The sequence below is a fragment of the Lissotriton vulgaris genome, chromosome 8 (assembly GCF_964263255.1).
Source record: "Lissotriton vulgaris chromosome 8, aLisVul1.2, whole genome shotgun sequence".
NCBI classification, from domain to species: domain Eukaryota; kingdom Metazoa; phylum Chordata; class Amphibia; order Caudata; family Salamandridae; genus Lissotriton; species Lissotriton vulgaris.
This window is the reverse complement of record NC_141696.1, coordinates 1,271,993,096-1,272,013,459: the sequence shown is the minus strand read 5'-3', so window position 1 is coordinate 1,272,013,459 and position 20,364 is coordinate 1,271,993,096.

The following is a 20,364-nucleotide window of genomic DNA, read 5'->3' as shown; positions in this document are numbered from 1 at the left end:
TCGGATATTTCAGGGACCCCTGTTAGTACTATGACGTGGGGCTCCGCCTCAGGGGGAAGATTAATTTGCCTACGCCTATCTGTGTTGTGTCTTATCCCTGACGATGGAGGTATGGGACTGACATCAGGTGGTCTGGTATTAGGTACTGCCCTACTGTCGCGTTTGCTCTCACTGGGTCTTGGCTTTTCTCCGCCCTGGGCCTCTCTTGTAGTTGTTTTAGTGTGCTCCCCTGTTGGTTTAGAGGCTTGAGGTCTCAGAGGGCTATGGTCATGCTGGGTGGTGGGTTTTGAAGCTTTCTGGGCGGTGGCTGTAGAGGACAGTACAGGCGTTATTTCGGGGGTTGATTTGTCTTTGGACGCTAATTTGTTCTCTGCTAATGTCTGTTCTATGGATCCCAATTGTATGGCAATTCTCTTAAGTCTCTCGACTACAGGGAGTAATAGTGATTTGATAAGATGTTCCAGGGGACCCAATTTATCGGCGTTGGATAATTCATTAATTGGGGGAGTAGCGGGAATTACTATATCGGGAGTTGACGGTATATGTGGGACAGGGCTTTTTTTCTTTCCGAAGTTAAGGTGAGAGTTCCTGGTCTTATTGGTCTGAGCAGGCTGAGTACTTGACCCCTTTCTGCTCCGCTTTTTTGGTGGCTGACCTTGCCTTCGAGGGGCTTTTGAAGTTGGTTTTGGATTTTGGGCAGACTCTGCTCGAAGTGGTGTTATTTCTAGCAGTACATCTAATAAGGAGTCATGGGAGCTATCTGGTTGCGTAAGTAAAGTAGGGTGTCGGGCAGGATCTGTACGTCAGGGTTAAGATTAGAGTTCCCCGGGGGTGTTAGAGCACTTATAGTTCTGTCGTTAAGATCGACCAGTGTAGAGGTAAAGTCCTGGGATAACAGTGGAATACTATCATTGAAGGGTGTCTCGTGCCCCTCACTCTCATTGATCGTAGGTGGTGGAGGTGAGACAGCGTGTTATAAACCTCCGAGGGACGATCGCTTAGTTTTAATTAATTCCACAGAGCGACGTCTCGCAGAGCGTCGCTCAGAAAGGGCAAGTTCCCGATCAACTACTGATGTGGAGCGGATAACAAAATTATCAAGCGTACCTCGTTTTTCGCCTCCAGGCGTAGGTGTTTTATCCTTGGTAGATGTCATCCCTGGCGTGTGAGCGTTGATGTTAAGGGGGGTGGCCCAGCCCAGGCTCCTTAGGCCTCTGAGGGCCACAGAGAGCCTGCCCTTTGCCCGGGCACAGCCTGCGTGCGGTCCCGCGACGCGGGGGCTGTCGTTGTTTTTATGGCGCCTCCTGGCGCTGAACTGCACGTAGCGGCTTCCGCCGCAAAGCCAGCTGGGAGTTGTAGTCTCCCTCCGCTCGGCGGCCGCTGATCACAAGCTGTGGCGGCGGGAGGGAGACCGGGTGTTGCCTTTGCTGTGTCCTGGTGCTAATTCGATTCCTCTGGCCCCAACAGAAATGGTAAGACAGCGCCCGCTCCACCGGGGCTGTCGTTGTTTTTATAGCGCCTCCTGGCGCGGAACTGCACGCATGTGGCATACAAGCGAAGGTGGGATAGGGGGTTCCAAATCTCGCTCTTTACTATCAAGCCTTACAATGACACTACTTGATTGAATGGCTGTGAGACAAAATTGATAAGCAGTGGTATTATATTGACCAATATTTGGCTATTAAACATACTATTGAAGTACCATGTGCCCCCAAAAGTATGGGAGGTTGGCTGTTGTATGTGCTCCCCATTGATCGGGCTAGGCTTGCTGTGTGGGTCTCTGTTGCTCTCAAAACCTCATGCCAATTGTAGATAATGCAGACTTCACATCTGACATGTCGATTCATGGCTTTCAAGTATGGAGATCTAGTGGCTGCTTCCGTCTTCTAGATTTTTATGCAGATTGTGCCCTGTAGCCCTTTAAGCAGATCAAGAACGACTATGGGAATCCTCAAAGTTTGAACGCGTCCACTACTTCCAAATCAGGCTTTGGGTTGTGCAACCTCACAACAAGGCTGGCGCTACTAGGACTCTCAGACCCTTTGAAAAATTCCTCCAATGCCTCACGTCGACCAAACGTCTGGTCTCTCAAATATACACCATCCTGAATCCCACGACATCCGCATGGAAAGCGTCCTAACAAACACAATGGAAAAAGATATGAATATCTCCCTGGATCCCAAACAATGGCACGAGATTTTCTCCTGCACCAATAACTTTGTATGTCATGCTCAAGGCAGGGGGATCCTGTATAGACTTCGATTTTGCTGCCACCTTAGTCCAGCCTGACTTCATGTCATTGATTCCATTCGCTCTGATGTTTGCTGGGATGAAGATGTTTGCTAGGGGGGCTGGAGGAACTAGGGTACCCTCATGCTCATTATGTGGTTTTGACATATTTTTGGGGAATACCTGAGATACATTATTTCTTCCAATCCTGAGACTTTCTCAAATGATGGGGCCCAGTTATCTCCAATTTGAGCATGGATTTTCCCCCAAACTCTCTGATCTCTCAGCTTGTTTGATCCTTCATTGCTTCCATGATTTTGCTATTCTGTGTTCTCGGAAGACTTATGATTAATGATCGCTCCCATATATGTGAGGGTGCCACGGTGCAAGGGGTGTGAATTTGGAAGAGGAGGTGATTTGTGGAACTTGTTAATTGGTGGCTGCGTCCACCGACAGTTATGTTGGTTTACTTTTTCTCTGCCTCGTTTCAAGAAAATCTAATAAAAACTATTAAAACGAAAAGTGCTGCTAATAGACCAGTTATGTCATAATTCCATCCAGTTTCTCACCTGATGCTCTGTAGTAACAGCAGGCAATGTAAAATACATTGGACGAACTGAACAAGTGGGAATCATTGAACTAAAAGTTATGAGCCTACTTGTTCTTGCCAACAGGGTGCTAAAATTAACCGTGAGTGAGTCCTTCTGTTCATTTGAATGGTTGCGTTTATCTGTATGGCTTGAAAGACCCGGGTCATACATTTTGGGCACATTCGCCCGTGAGCCGTTCTGCATGACTTTGGCATTCCTTTTCTGTCTCATCTTCCCATGATCCATAACACTAAGCTATAAATGTGCAACCTGAACCCCTGTCAGCAGCTGGTCATATAGCTGGCGCTACTTTATAGACCAAGGGACCCTGCTCTACAAATTAAAGGAAGCAGGGGCCCTTTAAAAGTGACAAGAGCAAAAGGGTAATTAAAGTATATTAAAGGAAGATAGAAAATCACTAAAATAGACTAAGGCAAGAGAAGGATGGAACATACCAAAAAGCAGATGAATCTCCTACAACAGAATGATTGACAGAAGGGGTTTTTATAGTGGATTGTAAGCAGAGGAACCAGTAATAGACTCACCAACCATGGAAAATGTATACATTTTAATTCTTTATCGGTTTGAATGACATTCAAGATAAAGTACTACATGACTCCAGGGTTATTTGGAGGTCCATCTGAAAATATTTCAAGAAATGAGGTATGTGTTGTGTCCTCTAGTAATGTATTTAAATGTATTTGAAGTTATGAAATATTCTTTTTATTCCTTCTTTTTTTGTCATCCTTATGCATCACGTTGGAGTTCCCTACCTTTGCACCTCAACTTGAGCAAGACCTTTTCCAACTTCAAGTTCCGTAATAGTTACTGGCCATGTATCCCAAGCAGGGGCGTAGCGTAGTCAGTAATATTTGTGCAATGTGAGCTTATAATTTTCCGACAATCGAGTTGGCATATAATGTTTACATACGTTATAGGACAAGCAGGGTGCATGAGAGGATTCTACGGGGCAGTGGAAAGGGAGACGAATGCAGATTGGTAGGAGTACTAAGAGACAAACCAATATTTTGTGAAATAGTCAATATTCTGAGGACTTTCAAAGCAGAGAATGAGAGAGTGCATGTGCATTTTTGTCTGTGTGTATGTAAAAATCCCTGGGTAAATCTGACTGACATCTCACAATACCCAACTGAAAGCACCTGTACCCAGCTATTTATCAGAAAATACATTTATTAGGGTGGTGTAACGCCCCTCATCCCAAGTTTGGTTCATAGGTCATAATCATTGGACACCTTCTGAGTTATTTCTAGCCTTTCCCAGGTGCCGTTCAATCCACTATTTCTCTAGTGACGCCCATATCTCCACCTTCCTTCGTATAGAACAACCTGATCCGAACAGAGTGTTTCTTCAATCAACTACAGCTTATACTGGCTAGTACAAGCCCAACATTCTAAACTGCTAAGCACTTCCAATTGAAAGATGCATTGGCAACATAGCATAGTTAAAGATACATGAATAAAAAATATAATAACAAAATGATGAATAAACAGAAATAATAAATAAATCAACATAACATATAATAAACATAAGATATAACACAACCGCAATCTAGCTTACCGATTTGCATAGCTGAAATTACCCACTCAGTAAGCTCCGGGGAAATAGAGGATACCCATTTAATGCATATCTCCCTTTTTGTCAATAAGACCAGAACAAAAAAGTAATCTCTGGTTTTTCCGCATTTTGATCCTTCCCCCTTTATCTAATAAGATACCAAACATCACCAGTGTGAGGCTTACTTTTATTTCTTTACCCAGCATCTTGGATAGAGCCGTACCCAGTTCTTGGCAAAAGATTTGGATACCTTGGCACTGCATATACATGTGCAGATCATCCTCCATTTCTAGACAACATTTAGGAAAGGACTTCACTGCTCGTTTTTTCAGTCTCAACAGCTTTTTCGGTGTGCAATGGGCTCTGTGAAGTGTGAACAGATGTCTTTTCTTGAGATATGCAGATTTCACAAAGTCACACAAAGTAGACATAGATACTTGCCAAATATATGTCAGCTCTAAGTATGGCAGGTCCCTTCTCCACATCGCCTCTGGCAAGGTGAAGTCTCCATCACTACCTTGCACTATCATCCAGTACCATTTGGCCACCACTTTTATTATTAGGGAAATCTCCTGTAGTAGTCCCTCCCCCTCAACATCCTTCCACCATCTTGATGCAACCCACGAGCCCATCTGGCCACTTGATAGAACTTAAACCTGGATAACATATCTCCTGCAATCTGCTAAATATATTTCCAAGACATCAAGCTACAATCCTTGATAATCTGACCCCATCTGTTTATATCCACATCTTTCAAAATTCTTGCTAAATTGTCCTGTAGACATTCTGGAGTTTCAGATATGGGCGAATTTGCTATAATAGGGTATCCTCAGTATTCATCTAATTTACTTGAAGCTTGAATGCAGCATTCGACATCTTCAGCCTAATGTTTTAAAAGAATTTGGTGTTACCAAACTTGTATTAAAAATGTCTATCCCCATATGACTCGTTTTTCAGCAAGGCTTGAAAAATAGGACCTATCTGCTAGTAATCCTCTCCCCTTAGCAATATTCTAATATTCTTCAGTGGAAAGGCCCAACAATAGACTTGGAAATCCAGGGCAGCTGTACTATACTATAGTAGTCATTTTCCTATGAAGTTTTTTCCAAGAAATTCTGACTTCCCAGGAGGCCCAAATAAAACTGCTCACTTCTCCCTGCAGTTTCTTAAGCCATACTCTGCTCAATGGTAGTGGAATCTCATTGAAGAGGAAAAAGTACTTCGGCAATACTGACATCTTAATGATGTTAGCCCTCCCAAAGATCGCGAGTGGGAGATACATGCATGACCTCAACAAACTCCTAGTAACCACCATAGCTTGCTTACAATTGACTTGGCCATCTTGTACAGCTCTTGTACTACTAATATCCCCAAGTATCTAATTTATTTCCTTAAAAGAGGGCTATCACTTTGTATATTCCACACCATTATCTCAGCTTTTTTAGAGTTCACCAAGTAGACCTTTCCAAAATCCTCCAGTGTCTGCTGAATATTAGGATACGAAACTGCAAAATTAGAAATATAAACCATTAAATCATCTGAGTATAACACAACTTTCCTCTCCTGTCCATTACATTTAAAAGGTACATGTTAGAACTGTCAGCCTTAGGGCCATCTTCCTCCAAACTTTTCGCCTGCTTACCTCCTCTTTCTGCGGATTCTTTTTGTTGGCCTTAGGACTCTACGCACTTTACCACTGCTGACCAGTGCTAACGGGCATGTGCTTCTCCCCTAAATATGGTAATATTGGTGTATACACAAATGAAATATTTAGTTTACTTATAAGTCCCTGGTAAAGTGGTATTCCATTTACCCAGGGGCTGTAAATTAAATGCTACTAGTGGGCCTGCAGCACTGATTGTTCCAACCACACGAGTAGTCTTTCAAACCTTTCTCGGGTCTGCCAATGCATGGTCAGTATGTGCCATTTACTGCCACTTCAACCAGGCATTTAAAACATTTGTAGAGCCTTAAACTCCCCTTTTATTACACACAAGTCACCCCTAAGTTAGGCCATAGGTAGCCCATATGGCTGGGTGTTTTGTAAGTAAAAGGTAGGACTTGTACTGTTAAGTTTTCCATGTCCTGGTAGTGAAAAACACCAATTTGTTTTTTCACTACTGTAAGGTCTACTCCTCTCATAGGTTAATATTGGGAATACATTAATACACTTTTGAGATATAATTCCTGATTAGAAAGGAGTAGCTGTGTCATTTATTATATCTTTGGAATGGTAATGACGAATTCTCTTTACATGTAAAGTTGAATTTAATATTATTATTTTAGAAATGACATTTTTAGAGAGAGGACATTTCTCTGCTCTTACTGCTCTGTGTGCCTGCAACCTGTCTCCAATACCTATCTGGGGTGGGTGACAGTTACACTTTTTGCATTCCCGCTAGGCATCCACAAACACAGGAAGGTTAGGTGTGTCTGAGTACTGAGTAGTATGTATTCTGATGGCTCTTCCTGTGCAAGAAGGGAGGGAGGGCCTGACACTTACACCTGAATAGGCATTGCCCTGCCTCCACACAACGGGCTGATTACCCCCTGCTGATAGTCTGGATCCAGAGCTGGAAATAAAGGACTTCTGTGCACTTTAAAGACCCTTTGTTGAAATCACCCCACTTCAAAGGCACAACTGGCTTTAAGTACTAAGTCTCTGACCTTGCCAAACTATACACGGCTGGACCTGTGAAGACCACTGCCTGGAGGAAGGACTGTTGTGCTGCTACAAGGATTGCCACTCTCCCGGACTGCTGCTTTGGAAGAACTGCTTATCTGCTCTGATGTGCTGCCCTGCTGCCAGCTACCCTCTGCCCTGCTGAGGAAAAGGACTGGACCCATCTCACGTGAACCAAAAGTGACTCCAAGGGCATGCTGGCTTGCCCTCTGTTCTGAAGTCTCAGAGATATCAGACATACTGCAACCCTGCAACAGCACCTGGACTCTGCCACCTGTGAGTCCTGCCCTTCCAAGTGGTGCCAATCCAGTCCTGGCCCTTGAAGCTCTGTACTGCACCTCACAATGACGATGCATTGCCGCAAGTACGCCCACCAGAACTGGCACGTCTGAGCATACCCGGAGTATTTAGGGCGAGAAAGCAAAAGACACACAGATGATGGACGGAATGCAGACCAAATCCAACATTCACCCCCATTCAAGAGATCTGGGTTAAATCCATTGTTCTTTTGCTCACCATGCTACTCCAGTTTAGGCCCAACCATATGCAAATCAGTCTAGACCCTGTGCCTCATGGGAACAGGGAGAACCTGGCTTGGCAGTTCGGTCTGGACTGTTCCCATGTAGCACAGGGTCAAGACTGATTTGCATATGACTGGTTCTAAACTGGGGTGGCATGGTGAGCAAAGGAACAATGGAATTAACCCAGGTCTATTTACTGGGGAGGAATGTTTGATTTGCTCTACATTCCATTCATCATCTGTGTGTGTTTTCCTTTCTAGCTCCAACAATTGGCAATGCAGAGCTGGGATAGGACCAAAAGCATCAATATTTGAGCCATAAAAACCTCCTACTGCATACCATACATTGCGTTTCTGAATTTACGCTATGAAACACCGCCCACAGGAATCTGCTATATGGTCTCCAAAGGTAGCCGGAGCAAATGTTTTAATCAAATTGGCCAACCCCTTCACACAACACATCTGGTCCGTACATGCAAACTCACTGATCCATCTCTGCCGCTTTAGCGCTTCTTCACACCCCTTCTGTAGATGTGTCTCTTGCTAAATGATTACCCCGGCTTCTGAGAGCCCTAGATAGTCTAAGATATTCCTCCTTCTGTTTCTTACTCTAAGCCCGTTCACATTCCATGACAGGACCTTCAAGGTGATTTCCAAATCAACCCCTACTATTCTTCCTGTAATCTTTACTTTGCCAGTGCCTGAAATAGCTTCCTCGACAGTCAGCTCGCCACCTTCTACTATTATCCCTCATGTCACCTTTTGCTGCATATGAGGACCGTTCTTTTAGGGTTTTTCCCTTAATGCTACCCACCCAGTGTCACATCTTATTCACACCATTCAAGTGTGTCAACCCTTCACCAACCCCCCCTGGGGAACCCTCCCTTCTAACCATTTGGGTACTCTCATTATACCCATTTGAGCCCTCCCTCTAGTGCCAATCTTACTTTTTTGTACACTGATTTGTTTAATTGAGTGTTACACCTCCTCTAAATCTCTGAAATGATGCATGCTATTTTCCTACATAATTTTAAGAGTTGCAGGGAATCTTAGTTGGGATGTGGCCTACAGGTCCCGAAGTTCTTTTATGTGCTTCTCCAACTCCCACTGCCGGTCCTCTGACGCCTTTGAAATATCTGATCTAATGTGGAAGGACCCATTGTCTGTCTTATAGCTACCTGCTTATGGATCTGCATGGATCTGCTCTTTCAGGTTATAAAATTTAAAATTGACCAGTATCATACTTGTGTTTTTCCTATTTGTGTTTTTCTTGAACGGGTCTCAATGAACTCTCTGTGTATCGGTGGACAACTCTCTAGAGTCTATGGAATACACGTTGAGATTAGATTTAACACAACTCCTCTTGTATTGTCTCCTTCAGAAATGTTCAGCAATCTCACACTATGTGTGCCTCGCATTGCTCTTTAAAAATTCCAGTTTGTCTCCGAGATCCTTCCCACCTTATTTCAGAGTATGAATCTCTTCCAGATTTACCTCCATTTCCCCCTTAAGTGCCTTCACTGAGTCCTCCAACGTGTAAATACTTTGAATTAACTTGTCCATTTTCCCTTCCAGCACCTCACATGTGCCTTGAATGCTTGTCAGATACCTCTCATAGATTGCAAATTTAGGGCCTCATAAGCTGCACTTTTGCGCCGCCAGAACATTACTTTTTTGATGAGCCGGTGGCAAAATGTGCGCAGCATATTTACAAGGCTACATAAAGCCATTTTACGTGGCTTTTCAGGGCCTTGTAAATATGTGCCTCTTTAATGCTGAACACTGCGTGAAACCGGCATTCCATGGGTGTTGCTGTGATTTACAAGGCATCGTAAACCTGGGAACACGTCAGGATCTAACGCCACCCCAGGGGTAGTATTAGGGAGACGCACCAATGTTTTCATTTCTACTCTTTTTTTCCTTTTTCTATGTGTGCCCCCCCGTCCCCACCCCCAATTGTTTTACCTGCCCTATTTCTGTCTTTGGGAGGGGAAAATACTGATGGAACCAGGGTGAACTGCAGATTGGGTGTATTATGAGCACTCGTGTTTCTAGTAGCAAGGTTTTCTGCTGCCGCGGAGACAAATAAATCAGGGGGAGTAACTGACATTTCTCACTCTGCTCGCATTCACCCGTTCAGGGTGTCTCGGGCTAATCCACACGCATCCACCAGCTCATGTTGACTACGCCTAGCACTCCGCGCAAGGAATCCGCGCAAAGGCCTGCTGATCCTTGCGGAGACCTCGCGTCGCCTCCCTCCAGAGTGCAGCTCTGCAGCAAGATTCCAGAGCTTTGCTGGACCCCCTCAATACCCCTGTTAACCATACATATTCGCCCCGAAGTCTGCTTCCGGTTTCTCCCACTGAAGGTAATTTCTACATTAGGACGCCAGCAGGCTTGCACATGCCTAAGGCCGCCGCCTTAGGCATGTGCAAGCTGTGCACCTGCACAGGGCCACCAAACCCCAGGGGCCACCACGCCAATATATATCCTTAATATAATAATCCTCTGAGGATGGATACATATTTGCGTGGTGGCCCCTGGCAGGGATTTGGCGGCCTCCGGCTCTGTTCCACTTCCAAACACCCTAACCCCCCCCCCTCTTCACTGGCCTCCGCGCTCCGCCCCGCCCGGACCCCCTCTTCCTGGGCCCCCTACCTACGCTCCCTGCCCAGGGCCACCATGAGCCTGGAGCCGCCCCTCACGCCAGACCTCCCATATTACAGGGCACTAGAGGAGAGAACTCTCAACCTTTTCACTCAGCTAGCCGCCATGTTCCCCCCAGAATTAGAAGTTGTGAAATTTTCGTATGAGTCAGACATTCCTTCTCCACTTTGTCACAGCAGCAATGTGTGGAAGTCAGTCCGGGTGGCCAAACTCATGGCAGATGATGCGGTATTCAAATAGAAACTGTATAACAAGGTGATTAGATTAAGAAAGCGCAGGAATACTGCACTAATGGTTGACAATACTATACAAAACAATATATTGCATGGTACAGATTGGCAAATGCCAGGAGAAAGGGTGCTCTCTTTTCTTTCACTTTGCTACAGACGTCACAAGAGTTCTTGTTTTACGTATGAGCAGCACGTTCAGCTCGGTTGTTTCCCTTTTGTTGTGGGACATGAATTTCCAAATTGATAATGGATTCAACTAGAAGTACCAGAATGCAAAGGAAAACCTTGAATATGAATAAGCAACTCGCACAGGGAACTGGATCATTTTAGAGCGTGGAATCACTGATTTGTTTTGCTGCACATGGCCTACGGGGTGAGGTAAACAACATCAAACACAAGGACAGCATATAAACAAGATGAAACTAAAATCTCATCCACCCCACACAAGGCTGTAACGTATTCCACCTCAGTGTCATCTTAATGATTTTGCAAGAAATGTTTGGGTGGCCCCTGCGTGGAATGATTTTAGATTTTATTACACTTTTTTTTATGGAGTCAAGCCCTATGTTGACTAAAAACAGAGTGAGCTGGAGAGAAACTTCACTTTTTTTAAGGGGGGCCTTTGGAAGGGGGGGATCCTGGACAATTGCCTACATTGCATATGCCCTAAAATGTCTCTCTTCGAACTCACCTATAATTCCCCATTGCAGGGGTCTTCAAACTGTGAGGCGCGGCCTCTGGGGGTCTGTGGCTGTATTCCGGGGGGAGGGTGGGGGGGGGGCACAAATGGCGACTCAAGTACTTGTATATGAAGAATGTCTGGAAGCGCGCCTTTGTTTTTCTGGCAGGTTTCCAGGCCGTTGTGATTTACATACAGCAGTTGAAGTGCTTTTTTTTTTTTATTTCTGTAATTTTTTATTGTATATAAAAAAATAACAGAATGTGAACTGTGATCCTTGATTCCAAGGCGTCGGGGTCAGTGAGTGAGTGGTGGTGTCAAAGATTTGTCTAAAAAGAACAATATACTCTATAACTGTTTTGGTATTTTGTCAACCTGCAGGTAACTGCGTATAAAAAATGTGCACATATTAAATGAATAATAAATGCAAGTTAAACTAATCACATCTCTTAGCTAATGCGATTGATGCAGATGTCTGTGTGCGACCAGGAAGCAGCATGGGAGTAGCAAAGGAACCCCGCAGCGTCAGCAGACTAAGGGCCCGACCTCCAGGGGCCCCCTTAGCACAAATGAAATGAAATGGAATTTAGATTTATAACATGCGCTAATACCCGGAGGTGTCCATGCGCGGCGGCTCCCCCTGATGTACTAACCAGAGTAAATAATTATAATGCTGTGACGGGCTAGTTGTTTAAAAAGCGAAATTTTGTAAAGTTTACGAAATCCCAGTAGATTGTTTTCTGTCTTGAGTGCCAGTGGTAATTTAATTTTGCGTGTTTATATAGCGCTAGAATCACTCCCGGGGGAGTATCTCCGCGCTTCGACCGCTGCGAAACCCTTCCTGGCTTCCCTGAGAGATGGTCCCTTAATGGGTATCTCCAGGGTGAGACCAGGCATCCCCGGCGGTCTGGTGGGGCCGTTAGTGAAGATGAGGCAAGCTAATGCCCAGAGTTGCCGAGTGTGATCGCTGATCAGAGTGGGCACCGAGGCGAGAGAATTATCGAGTCCGCTGACCCTGGTCCAGAAACCTGCCGCGCCGGGAATCGAACCCTGGTCCCGGGCCGTCCTCTGCTCTCGGGTCTGCCGCCTCTAACCAGTGAGCCACACTACTTTACTTGGTAGGGAGTTCCACAATCTGGCTGTACCTGAGATAAAGCTCCCCCCCCACACAGGTCGCCTTTTTGGCCCTGGGGAATATCAGATTTGCAGAGGGTGCAGAGCGCATCAGCCTCTCTGGAATATACCACTTGAACTTGTCTGCGAAATAGTCAGGTCCAGGCCATGTAGTGCTTTGAAAGTGATACAGAGGGCCTTGAATTCTATCCTTTTAACTGGAAGCCAATGTAAAAGTGGGAGGGCGTTGGCCACTGATTGATATTTCGGGATGTCAAGTAGAAGGCGAGCTGCTGTGTTTTGAAGGACTTGCATTTTGTTGAGGAGGCGTGACTGTATGTTTAGAAACATCCCACTACAGTCATATATTCTAGACAGGATCAAGGCTGTAACCACCGTTTTCTGGAGTTCTGATGGGATGTAGAGGAGAATTTTCCTGATAATTTTAATCATGTAAAAACATGCGGAAGGGCAACTTGGTGTCAAAGTAGACTTCTAGATTTTTCACCTTTGAGGTGGGAGTAGGGAACTCTACCATTTCCTGAGGACACCAGTTGGGTTGCCAAAAGGAGGTATCTCGCCCAAACAGAAGTACCTCGGATTTCCCCGTGTAGAACCTCAAACAGTTTTGAGACATCCAATGCCCAACTTTGCGCATACAGTCCTGAAATCTCCGAGCAGTGTTTGTTGAGTCTCCTGAAAAGGACGCTATGATTTGTGAGTTGTCAGCATACGACACTGTCTTGAAGCTGAAAGACCTAATGAGGGAGCAGAGGGGGGCAATGTATAGATTAAAATGTGTCGGGCTCAACGAGGAGCCCTGTGGCACCCCACATGCAAAAATGAACCAGGGCGATTTGTGTCCGCCAAGCTCCACTCGTTGCTCCCTGTCATGAAAAAGGAGTTCAGAAGGGCCAAAGCCTTGCCGCTGAACCCCACAGAAAACAATTGGTTTATTAGGAGATCATGATCCACCGTGTCAAATGCCGCCAAGGGGTCTAAGAGGATCAGGGCGGTCTTCCCACCCTTATCCAAGACCTCTCTTATTTCCTCCGACACATTGACCAGGGCCAGCTCAGTGCTGTGCTGGCTTCTAAAACCATATTGGGCACTGTCTAGGAGATTGTTATCCTTTGTAAACTGGGTGAGTTCTGTATTCATGGGCTTCTCTACGACCTTAGCTGGGAGGGGTAGTCGAGAGATAGGTATGTAGTTGCTTGGATCAGTGTTATCCAGGTTAGGTATTTTCAGGAGTGGGAGAATAGATGCCTTCTTCCATGGTATTGGAAAATACCCATTGGAGAAAATACAGTTAAATATGTCTGTAAGGTAGCTAGTTGTAACCCCCAGAGCCAGGTGGAGAATCTTAGGGGGGAATAGGTCCCAGGGGGAACCTGATCTCGTCTGGCTAAGAATTGTCATGACCTGTGTTTCGGAGAGGGTGTTGAAAGCATAGAGACAAGAGCTAGTGGCTGCTGGCAGACCTTCACCACTTGGACCCTCTGTTGTGGTGGAAGGGGGGCCATTTGAATGCCCTCCCATCCCCTGGCGGGTGGATAGAAATAAGTCAGAGACTGTTTTGACTTTGGCTTGAAAGGAGTCTGCAAGCCGGTTGCAAAAGTCTTGGTCTATTCCTGTATTTTTCTGACCAGGGAGTTTACTCAGTTTCTGCACTGTAGTAAAGAGTTATTTGGTGGAGTTAAGGGATGCGCTGATTTTGGTCGAGTAGTACTGTTTTTTTTTTGCTAAGATTTTTTCTTTGTAATCTGCAATAGCTTTTTTGTAGGTGATCTTATCATCATGGACATACTGCAAGCATCATTTTCTTTCCAGCTTCGACATACTTGCTTAAGTAGTCTCAGGCTATCGTCAAACCATGGCTCAGATGGGCAAGTCCTTTTATTAGTTGTACTTTTTAGGGGCGCAATTGTGTCGAGAGTGTCAATAATCCAGTTTTGATAGGTATTTGTGGCCTCATTCAGGTCCACTTGAAGCCTCGGTTTAGAGAGGTGGCGGGTGGCTAGTGAAAATTTCTGAGGCAACTTTATGCCAGGGGCGTTTCCCAAGAATGGATAGGAGGGACGGCCCTTGTTCAGTTGTCGTCTCTGGACGGATACTGAACATCACGGCTGAGTGGTCTGACCAGGTTAGTGGAATGATCGAGAGTATTTTAATATAGGGGTTGTCTGAGAAAATGCCATCCAAGGTATGACCTGCCTTATGAGTAGGACTATGCACTATGTGGCTCACTGGTTAGAGGCGGCAGACCCGGAAGCAGAGAACGGCCCGGGACCAGGGTTCAATTCCCGACGCAGCAGGGTTGTGGACCAGGGTCAGTAGACTCGATAAATCTCGCCTCGGTGCCTACTCTAACCAGGGATAAAACTCGGCAACTCTGGGCATTAGCTTGCCTCATCTCCACAATGGCCCCCCACATACGCTGTGGATGCCTGGTTTCACCCTGAAGATACACAGTAGGGTCCAGCTCACAGGGAAAGCCAGGACGGGTTCCCCAGTGGTCTACAGCGCGGAGATACCCCATGTGGGGTGATTCATGCGCTTTACAAGACATCATTACATTACATTACATAATAGTGTGAGGCGACACTTCTCATCATGCCAATGAGGGCAGCCGCATCTTTAGATCCTACATTTTGAGATGCAGATTAAAGACCCCTAAAATGGTGAAGTCAGGAAATAGGACTTTAATGTCTAGCAGCTGTCTGCTGTTATATAAAATATTAGCACTCTGACCTGGGGGTCTATAGAGAAGCACTCCATTAAAGGAGTACCAGCTGGTCAAGGTAATCTTAAAGATCAGTGCTTCGCAGTTTGTGGTGGTTTGGATGGGTTCAAAGGAGACTTTTAGCTGTTCCTGAAAGATGATTGCCACCCCGCCCCTTTTATGAGGCCGGTCTAATCTGGAGATAACAAAACACGAAGGTATGGCCAAGATGAGGTCTGGGTCAGATGCCGCGTGTGACCAAGTTTCAGTAACGAAAGCTAGGCTCAGACCCTGGGAATTAATAAAATTAGAGGACAGTGAATTTTTTATCAGCAACCTAGTTTTAAAGTTACACCAGTCACTCATAAACTACATGGCACATGCTACGCGCCATGTGGTGGCACTGTCTTTAGCCTCAGGGTAGGGCATGGAAGTGGGGGACCCTCCATGTACTTTGCAGCCCTCCCCCCTCGCCCCACCCCCAAGTTTGGTTATGCCACTGAGAAGCAGGGCCACTAAAGTTATGCAGCAGGGGAGGACTAATATTATTTGGCAGGGTTGACTAAATTATGCTGCAGGAAAAGGCAAATTATGTGGATTGGTGCATCACATTTTATGACAGTATTTCACTATTTTGCCATATGTACACATGTGTAAACTGTCTGGGCAAAGAATTAACCTCTTTATCACCAGTCTAACTCTCAAATACACCATCAAGCAATTAATAGGTGACCAGTCGCATTTTGCTGGGCTTTCTATTATGTAACAACACATTATGTTGAATTTTTAGTAACTTTTAATCTATTTCAGGATAGAATATCTTTTTTTGTTAAAATCTACAGATTAAGCAGCAAATGCGGTAAATCCATAATTATGAGGAAAAAGCCACAGACTCACATCATTCTAGAGGTCCTCCCGGAAATTCGCTAAATGTAATCCTAGTTGGAGCAGTGGGCGATAGTGGCATGTGCATTTATTGTGCCATGACGTCAGAGGCTGTGACAGAAAGCATTGTGAATATATAAGTGATTATTTATATTTATATATATATTAGTAATATGTAATCAGACTGTATCTAGAAAGATTTTGATACATGTAGATTAAAAGGACGCTCTCAAGAACTCAGGTGGTGATACCCTCACATTCCCAATCAAAAAGAATACACTTCTGTGGACCTCCAGGTGACTCCATCATTTCAAGCCTCTGCTGACTTTTAAGTAGCCATTTACATTTCTTTCAGGTAGCAAGCACTTCTGGAGAGAAAGGCTCGCTTCTTCTTTAGTTTTTTGTCGTTCCCTAAGCTTCACAGCAGAAGAGCCCCCCCCCCCCCCCCCCCCACCCCACCCTTTCACTTCCAGGCAGAGGCATCTCAAGGTCAGCTTTAACCTTTAAGGTATGGTTGTTTTATTAAAAGGGTGATTCCAGGGGGTGGGAGGGAAGTAGCTAGCATGGGTGCACTCAGATGCACAGTCCTAATCCTCCAGAACCTCAGAATAATGGCCCAGGAAAGAGAAAGCGGAAAGGAGCCAGATCCGTGGATATAGTCAGTCATGTTTTTTCAGGCCTAGGATAGTCCAGTGGAGTGGACAGGACAGACATCTTGCTTCACAGCACTGTAGGTATCATTGGTGCTGTAGGTGACGTGCCTCAAGCGCTCCAGAGTATGAAGGGTCAACTAAACCACAATCATGGCTATTTTACTACCCTTCCTGGCTTGCATTAGCGCCTAGTCCACACTTGCTGTGCCAGTGTTACTTTGGGCCTTGGAGAAGGAATCGAAGGAGAGGAGACATCTTAGTTTGGGCATCAGAAAAATGGCAGGGAGGGGGTGGGGCAAGATGGGAGTCCAGATTTTTAACAAAGGTCAGAGGAGACAGCCCACTTTGAAAGGCAGTAGTTATCATTACTGAAGCAGGTTCATGGTCCGGCGTCAGAGGGGCCCTCTGAATCACAATTAACTGTCTTTATTTTAAAAAAATAATACGGATGCTCATTTTCCTTGTTTACATTAGGCGCCCTATGCTGCAAAAAAGGTGGCAACACATAGAAGCCCCTTTTTTTCTGAAAGGGAGAAGAAGTGGCCCAACGGTGAGAGCTTCTGACTTTGGAACTGGGGAACCAGGTTCAGGTCTCTGCCATGAGTCAACATCCTGTGATTTCTGGGAAAATCACTTAATAACCATGGGGCATATTATCAAGAACGAAGTTAACTGGTTTAGTGGCAGAAAACTGCAGCTAAAGCAGCGATAATGGGCTTGATAATATGCGCTTGAGAATTCCAATAGAAGTCCATGTTCTGGTGTGAACATAGGCTTCTATTGGAATTCTCCAGGGCATATTATCGAGCCCATTATCTCCAGTTTAGCAGCAGTTTTCTGTGGCTAAACTGGCAATAATTTTAGCGCCGTCCTTGATAATATGCCCCCATGTGCCTAAAAACAAAACAAAAATCTGACCTTGTGTAATATGACAGGGGCCATGTAATCACTGTAGTGCCCTGGGACCGAGATTGGGCTATGTCGAGCTCTCAAAAACATAAAAGGGACAGAGGCTGTTTCAAGACTGAAGTGCTGATCAGGCATTGGCGGGAAAGGGGCGAAAGAGGCAGAGGAGATATCCTCCTACTCAGCGCCGCTGTTATCACTAGTGCAGAAGGTTAAGTTGCATTGGGGCCACACGTGTGAAGTGATCACACCACCAATTATGGGGAGCAGATTTTTGTTAATCAATTTCTGTTTGAAGAATTTGCGCTTTTGTAAGTCTCAGATTTATTGTGAATATGAGCTACTGGAAAAAGTATCCCTGAAATGATCTCATAAGCCCTAGCCCTAGCTCAGCCCTGCCCCTCCGCTACCCCGATCCTTGCCATGAATTGTTGGAGGGGGACCCCAACTTTAAAATATTTCGCTTTTGGGGTGCTCAAATAAGTTTACCAAAGACCTCTGGCCTGTGAGAACAGCTTTGGTGCCTGCTTATGAAAGAATTCTGGGGCATATTATCATGGGGGTTTATCTCCGCTTTTTTGGCTTTAAAAGCCAAGAAAGCGGAGATAAAATTATCTCCCTATTACCTAGCTGTCGCTAACACCAGTTAGCGACAGCTAGTAGGAGATAGCGACCATCTTGGGCCCCACTTTGCATGTCAGTGATATTTATCACTAATGACATGCAAAGTGGGCGTGCCAAGATGTCGCTAACATCGCTATCTCCTATTACCAACCTTTGGAGATATTCGCGCTAAGCGCGAATATCTCCAAAAGCTAACACCTGCCCTGAGCAGTTCATAGCCATGTTATCCAATGGGAGGTGGACAACATGGCTAAGAGCATTAGCTCGCGATTGCATGTATTTCGCTGATTTTTCAGCGATATTCATGCATTGCTGCCGATTTTTATCGCAATTGCGATAAACCTTGGTAATACCAAGGTTTATCTGCGATAAAAATCGCCGCAGCTTGGCGATAATTTTTTCACGCTAACCAAGCAATAGCGATAATTATCGATATTGCTTGGTAATATGCCCCAGTAGACACAATTGGTGAACCACAATTTTGGGAATGAGCTGGCTTTCAATAACGTGTACTAGTAAACAACCGAATTTAGCAGACATAGTCAGGAGGTTGGAAGGAGCAGCACTGAAACAGACAATAGCACTTGAGATCCCCAAAATGTAAAAGGAGGTAAGGAAGGAAAACTAGCCGGGAAGTAGTTTGAAATATCCAGAATACTCGTGGCCAATTACTCGCTGCCCCACTTGGGCTACATCAATCACTGTTTGGTGACTACTGGTGCAAGGTCACTTAGGGTTACATGCTCCCAACTGATATCAGGATGTGCTTGTAATGAGAGCAGCCCCCCTCATGAGGGTCAGTCATCAAGGGGCAAGTGTAGAGATGTATCAGTGCACTGGAGCCCTGTACTCTGCTTTGGGGCCGATTCACAGAACTAACTTAAGACAAAATCCTAAACTTACTACTTTTGGTAATCAGAGAAGTTAGGATTTTGTCTTAATACAAACTTAAGACAGACTTAAGACAAAATCCTAACTTAAGTCTGTCTCAAGTTTGTTTTAAGACAAATTTAAGACAAAATCCTAACTTGTGTGAATACCAAAAGTAGTACGTTTAGGATTTTGTCTTAAGTTAGTTCTGTGAATCAGGCCCTGCGTTCCCATCCTTCGAGAAGCAGATGTAAAGGCATATGCTGGGTAGAGGGCTCGCACCACCACTGCGCGAGGGCAGTCAACTCTATGCCACCCGAGCATGCGCAGTCGGTATTTACATGTCTGTCATGCCGGTCACCCAACTGCAGCACAATGATTGGCTGCATAGTGAGGCTCACGCTCGGAGCACCAGACACTCATGTGCTATAGATGTCACTGTGTGTGCACAGGCACATGGACTTGCACAAAGACCTGTCAAATAGAAATAGCATTTAATGTAACAGAAACACAAAACTTCCGGTCTTTTGCAATTGGGGGTGGACAGCTCAAATTATGGCCTGGGAGGCCCCTGCTCGGCCCACCCGTAGCTGCTGCCATAACTACCAAGTCCTCTTTTTGGTGTGAGCGACAGGACAACGCCTATGCACATTGTTCCTTTCTCCTCAGTTACAACACTGGTTTAAATTGTGCCTTTTTGCTTTTATTTATTTTTAAATTAACTTTAAATATCAGCTGCTTATTTTACTTAGAGTATACTCAGTCAGATGTTGATGTATTTTGATTCTTTTTAAAGTTCTAAAGGGTTTAAGTAACATTGTAGCTGCCTGGTATTTGATTTCTTGGTTCGGTAGTGATTTAATCGGCTCCTCCACAAATAATAATAATAATAGAATGCATGCCACAACTGAAACACTAACTGCCACACGTTTATATTAAAAGCATGTTAATGCAAGGAAAGATAGGACGGCCAAGTTAAGGTGTCTTTTTCTTTTTATGGCATATGTTTGGAATACAAAATAAAAAAATAATCATCTCGGCCACAGGGGTTTTCAATGCTTATTGTACATTTGTGGAAGTTTTGACCTCAGTGCTGCCACAGAGGGCCGTTTGGTGTTGCTGTGCCTTTTTTTTTTTAAATAAAAAGTTGAAGTTACAGTCCCTCCTAAACGCCAAGGTGTTGAATGGGGCTTGCTCAATGGTGCTACACCTTCTTCAATAAAAACCTAAAGTTGCACCCTGCTCATGCCGCGTTTAATTTAAAGTGTCATGTTTTAATTATATTGATTTTTAATCAATATATATACATTATTATTATTGGCCCAATAAGTACACAGTTCATATGTTGACTTAGCTAATAAACGTACTTTAGTACTATAACAAACGCTGTTGAAATAACTACTTTCTCCAGTATC